Below are 6,031 nucleotides of genomic sequence, written 5' to 3' on the forward strand. Positions count from 1 at the left end.
GTCCTCTTTCCAATGCCACCAGTCTGATCCAAATTAGATTCTCCAAGAAAGAGTTATGCACAATCTCCCAAGATGACCTGATTCTAGACCTTTCCAGAAGAGCGAAGTTGTATGAAGTGCCACGTGTACAATTTTCGATATTTGGCTCTGAAAAAGATATACAAGAAACTAAAGTCTATCCTCTTTCTGTAACTTCTGACAAAATTTCAATCTGATTCCCAGAGAGAAAGTTATGAAAATTTTCCCTAGGTCACCTGTTTTGAATGTAATTCAGGAGTCTGCAAAAGGACCAACTTCCTCAGATCATATCTCCGAAAATAGCACGCGAAAAGCTTTAAAATTTGGACCCAAAGTTCAGCGTCATTTCGTTTCAAATGGGATTTTTTTGTGACTTCTGAAACATCACAGAAAAAAAGTTATAGCAAAAATGCCACGATGACCTGTTTGGAGAAGCGAAACCCTAGAATCGAAAGCTCTAATACCAAATGTTATGAAACCAGCTCAAGAAAAGATAGAAAAGATAGAACAACGCCTTAGAATTCAGCCTCTTCGAGGGGTAACCTCCTTTACATTACATAAATGAACAATTCTTTGATGATTCAAATAACAAAACCTCCTTTCTATATATAGGAGTCTAAAGAGTCACAATATAATCCAGCCTACCTAACAATAATAATATAAAGCCACAAAAATAACAATAGAGGGATTCTATGGGGCACAAAAATAACAATATGGGGGTAATAGGGGCACAACAATATAAATAAGGGGTATAACTATAATAGTAATGGGGTAATCACTAGTATTATAGGGACCCAACACATTTTTTGTGTCAAATTTTGAACCAAGATTGCATCTTATTTTATGACAGGTTTTGCTTCTAGTTTTGTGTCATTTTTTGCATCTATTTTTCATCACCTTTTGCTTCCTATTTTGTGTCATTCTTTGCTTCCATTTTTGTGCCATCATTTGCATCAAGTTTACGTCGTATTTTTCATCCACTTTAACATATTTTTCTGCATCCATTTTGTGTCAATTTTTGCATATAGTCTTATGCCAGGTTTTGCATCTAGTCTTACACTAGTTTTTGCTTCTAATTTTGTACCTATTTTTGCACCAGCTTTGGTGCCTATCTTTGCACCATGTGTTGAATTTGCTTTAGCACCAAATTTTGCATCCATTTTTGCGCCCATTTTTGCATCTTTTTTTGGACCATTTTTTATGTCCACTTTATGTTTGATTTGTCTCCATTTTTCCCATCCCATTTTGCACCATATTTTGCGTCATTGGTTGCATCCAATTTTGCATCATTTCTAACGCCATTTCTTGCATCCAATGGTACATCATTTTGAGCATCCAAATTTTCATATTATGTTGAGTCATGTGTTGTGTCCATCTTTGCATCGCATTTTGTGTCTAATGGTACATTCAATTTAGAGCCATTTTTTACGTCTACTTTTGTATTTGTTTTTGCACCAAGTTTTGCATCATTTTTTTCATCCAATTTTGAGCTATTTTTATGCCCATTTTTGCACCATTTTTTGTGTCTACTTATGTGTCCAATGTTGCACCATTATTTACACCCACTTTTTCATCCAATTTTGCATTTTTTTGGTGTCCAGTTTTACATCGTTTTCACCATCCAAATTTGCATCTTTTTATGCCTCATTTTTTGTCCACATTTGCATATAATTTTGTGTCTAAGTTTGAGGCTAAATTTGCATCTGATTATGCATCATTTTTTACATCCAATATGGCATCCTTGGTTTCACCTTTTTTCAACCCCATTTTGCATCTTGTTTTATGTCTTTTCTTACATCTTTTTTTTCTTTCTTTTTTTGCGGCCAAATTTGCATCCCAAATTTATACCATTATTTGCATCATCGTTTGGCATCTTAATTTGTAACATTTTTTTCTTCCTTTTACCACTCAAATTTCCATCTTATTTTACATCTAGTTGTCTGTCTTTTTTGCATCTAATTTGGTGTCCATTTATGTGTCCTTTTTTTTTCCCAATTTGATATCCTTTTGTATGCCATGTTTTGTTCCCTTCTTTGTGTCAACTATTGCACAAATTTTCACTTCTAGTTTAAAACACTTTGTATGTCATTTTTTGCATTTTTTATTAATTCCTAGTTTAACATCCAATTTTACTTTCAATTTTGCATCCATGGTTACATCCGCATTTGACTTCTTATGTAGAGTACATTTTTCTTTACATATATGACCCACTTTATAGATTTATTTTACTAATCTCAATTGCATAGTGAAATATATCATAGTTTTTAAATATCATTAAAGAAGATATCACAATTCAAAATCATTTGTAAAGAAATTTAAGGGAAATTGACAGCATCCATCCAAAAAAATAACAATGTCATCATATACAATGATTCATTGACAATTTTCAACACATATGTATAAAATAGCAACATAATACTAATAAGATCAATATTATTTTTAATCAAAACAACTAAAATTCAAATATGATTAACAGATCAAAATATTTCATGAATATCATTATTCTACGATAAATTAACAACATACATGCAAAGATGGTAATATCACCATACATTATAATTCTCTATCAAAATAATGATGATACTTTCCAATATATAAATCAAATAAAAGTATAATAATGATAATATCATCATCATATTTAATCAAATCAAACTCATCATATGATTACCAAATCAAAATGTTTCATTGATATAGGGTAAATTCACAACACCCATCTAAACATAACAATGTCATTCTATACAATAATTTCTTCATCAAAAACAATGCATGTGCATGCCTACCTACCACCACCAAGATCCTCATGATCATATTGACCATCCTCATTAGTCTCATCCACATCATCACCAACACCACAACTATCATCATCATCTCCTCCTTCACCACCATCATCCTCATCCTCATCATCTCGTGATATATGTTGAGCATAGCTTGGATCATCATCATGATCATCGTCTTGGCAATCATTACCTATAGCATTCTGGTAAAAAAAATCAATATTAGATGTTAGTATTAATTACATAACACAACACATGTTTTTTTTATACAATGCTAACCATGAAATGAGGTAAGATATAATACCTAATAGTACTAAAAAATAAAATGAAAATACGGTTCAAAAGTATATTGGAAATCCAACTAAGATTACATACCATAGAGTCCATCCAAACAACAAATTCAACCCATCTCTTTTGTTGCAACACCTCCTTTTCCAAATGATTTGGAGGTCTTCCATATTTTAGTTCATGTCAATCAGTAAATAGGGAGAAATTAGATAACAATAATTTTCTTCGAGTACAAATTTTATTAAAAAAATATCACATGTTTAATATACTTACAAAGGTTGTTATCAATGCTTTTAAACCTTCCTGGCCACTACGATGAGTGACTTTTGTCTTGGTTAACCTCACCTTGGATGCCTTGTCCTTAAACATTAAACAATTCAATTTATTTTCACACAAATACACGTCTAAGATACTTATAAGTATTAATAAATTCTAAATAACGTTTAATGAAAAATCTAATATCTGAATGCTTTCATTGCCGACCTTTCTTTGTCCATCCAACTTCTCATATGATTTTACAAGTTCTTTCCATACTTTAAAAGGTATGTCAAATGATCTTTGTTTCTGTCTTTGATCTTAAGGAATTTTTTAAATTTTTCTTGTTTGGTTGCAACGAAACCTCTTACAGTTGAGCGACATTTTCAATTTTATATTCTTAACCGACCAACCAGTACCAAATTCATTGTCTATGTCCTATACCACCATCTATTTTAGGTGAAGTGGAATCTTCGAGAATATGAGGTGAAGATGATCTCTAAATCATTGAAGGCATGAGTCCTTTCGCCTATTTAAGAATTGTTTTCCTGCATCTCTCCTTCTTATCTCCCCTGAAACAGGGTCATACTCTATCTTGGTACCTAAACTACCAATAGATGATGCATACACTAAGGATGAACAAGAATTTGCAGTCCCGGGAGTTGCCATCACACAAGATGTCTCAACAAAATGTTCTTCATTATTGGTGTTTGATGTTAATGACATTTTTTCGATTTGTTTCTTCATCCAAGAGAGGATGGATACAGATTTCAATAAAAGAACTAGAGAAGTTTTTCCTTCGTGTAGGGACCATGAGAGAAATTTATTACCCCATGAGACCTATGAGACTTTACTGGTGGAGGGTAAGAGTACAATTAGTTCTACTAATGAGAGAATAGTAGTGCTTAATGGAGAAATGATTGTGAGCTATTTACATAGAGATTTATAGCTATTATGGTTAATGAGAACCCTTTTTGTTGACAAGCCAACATACAACAGAATTACAAACTTCAGAATGGCGCATACTAGGTTTGTCAAAATTATGAGTTCAGACACAACTATTTGGAGAAAATGCAAGGAATGGATGTCACCAACAACAAAAAGTGTAGAAGTTGAACCTTCAATTGCACCAGAGTCCTAGATTACTAAGTGAACTGATGCCACCTATCGTCCAACAATTTTTTTTCAATATTTATGAAATGATGTATTTATGTTTTCCTCTTTTAAGAATGTAATGTTCGAAACAACAATTAATGCCAAAGTAGTTTATGAGTTTAACATTTTTTGTAGTTGATAGTTTCATAACCGTCCCTTTTAGAAATTTTGTATAAAAGTCAATTTAGAAGGGGAAGTGAGCGTTCTAAGTTTTGGACCTCAGAAGCAGAAACTACTTGTATTTTCAATTTTCATGTGGATTTGAATAAAGATTTCAAAGTGATTCCAGACACTTGCTGAGTATGATATTTGTTTCCTATTATCTTTTATATTATGTTTTTCTTCTATAGAAGAGAGTAATCAAGTTGTTGGTCTTTAATTTTACAGTTTTGTAAAATCTAACTCCTATGAGTTAAAGTTAAAAGAACCTTAATTATGTGCTCCTCTTTTCTATATTTCATTCCATGTAACTAAATATTTCTTCTACAATTGAAGAAAAAATATTGTGCATTACGCAACATGTTCTTAAATACTTTCCATTATCCTTTCTCATTATACTACTATTAAAATTGTATTCAACATCAAAAGGCCACTTTAAAACATTGTTTTTCCCATTGAATACTAAGAAGAATTATCTTTATAATTATAATTTCTAGGGTTTTAAAACAATGGGACAACAAACTTACTGCATCACATTTCTCAACAAATTCTTGGGAACTGACCTCTCCTCAGCCAGAGGTTGTATTCCAAGGTAAAACACGCACCATGGGCTACCTTTGCTCTAAATGATGAGTTAGTGAGTCTACAAGGGACTTGTATTGGTCGTCCACCAACAACATCATTGATTATAGCACAATGGTCGAGCTATTGTATAATGTTATTGCACATGATATCCATCGTTTAGTCATCAAACTTGACTCACAACTCATAGTACTACAACTTGTTAGTGTCTATTTGCCTTCTAGAAAGACATTTCAATTTCATACAATATGAACACATTTCTAGAAATATAAACACATTGACAAATGCCCTATCTAATCATGTCTTAGATAGACATTTGCAACGAATGTAATTAATTTTCAATTCATATCAAATCATATTGAAAATAGAATAAAAACTTAAAATACCTGAATATATATATATATATATATATATATATATATATATATATATATATATATATATATATATATATAAAGTTTGATTTTATAGAAACTTGTGAGCGAGACACATATGGCATGCATCGGCCATATAAAAAAACTACATGTAAATATCTAATTTAGACAAATAAAATGTGCTCATGATATAATGGCACTACAGGAGCCATCTTGCACAGTAGTCGACCAATATGACTAGGCGCTCCTATGGTGTATCGTTGAAGTTGCAACTAATTCTGGTCGACCGCGGTTTCATTAATCCTGTGTGTCAACCTTCCATGTTGTGCTCTACCTCTGATAGGACCTCTGCTACATCAGGATCCTGTAGTATATCCCGTCCTACCACAACAACCCATTCTGGTTCTACTGCCTCCTTATGTTGTC

At 32.2% G+C, this 6,031-nt stretch overlaps 1 long non-coding RNA gene across 1 annotated transcript; it reads right to left on the reverse strand.

Annotated features, from left to right (window-relative positions):
• Positions 1-2,795: 2,795 nt before the first annotated feature.
• On the reverse strand, positions 2,796-3,262 carry LOC149195761 (uncharacterized). The gene is made up of 2 exons (XR_016255175.1): positions 3,168-3,262; positions 2,796-2,995 (listed from the first exon to the last, which is right to left on the reverse strand). It is a non-coding gene; the product is annotated as an uncharacterized LOC149195761 (long non-coding RNA).
• Positions 3,263-6,031: the final 2,769 nt, after the last annotated feature.

Source organism: Pinus tabuliformis, chromosome 2_2 (assembly GCF_031772625.1).
Source record: "Pinus tabuliformis cultivar Carrire ecotype Pingquan chromosome 2_2, CPIR1, whole genome shotgun sequence".
Classification (NCBI taxonomy): Eukaryota; Viridiplantae; Streptophyta; class Pinopsida; order Pinales; family Pinaceae; genus Pinus; species Pinus tabuliformis.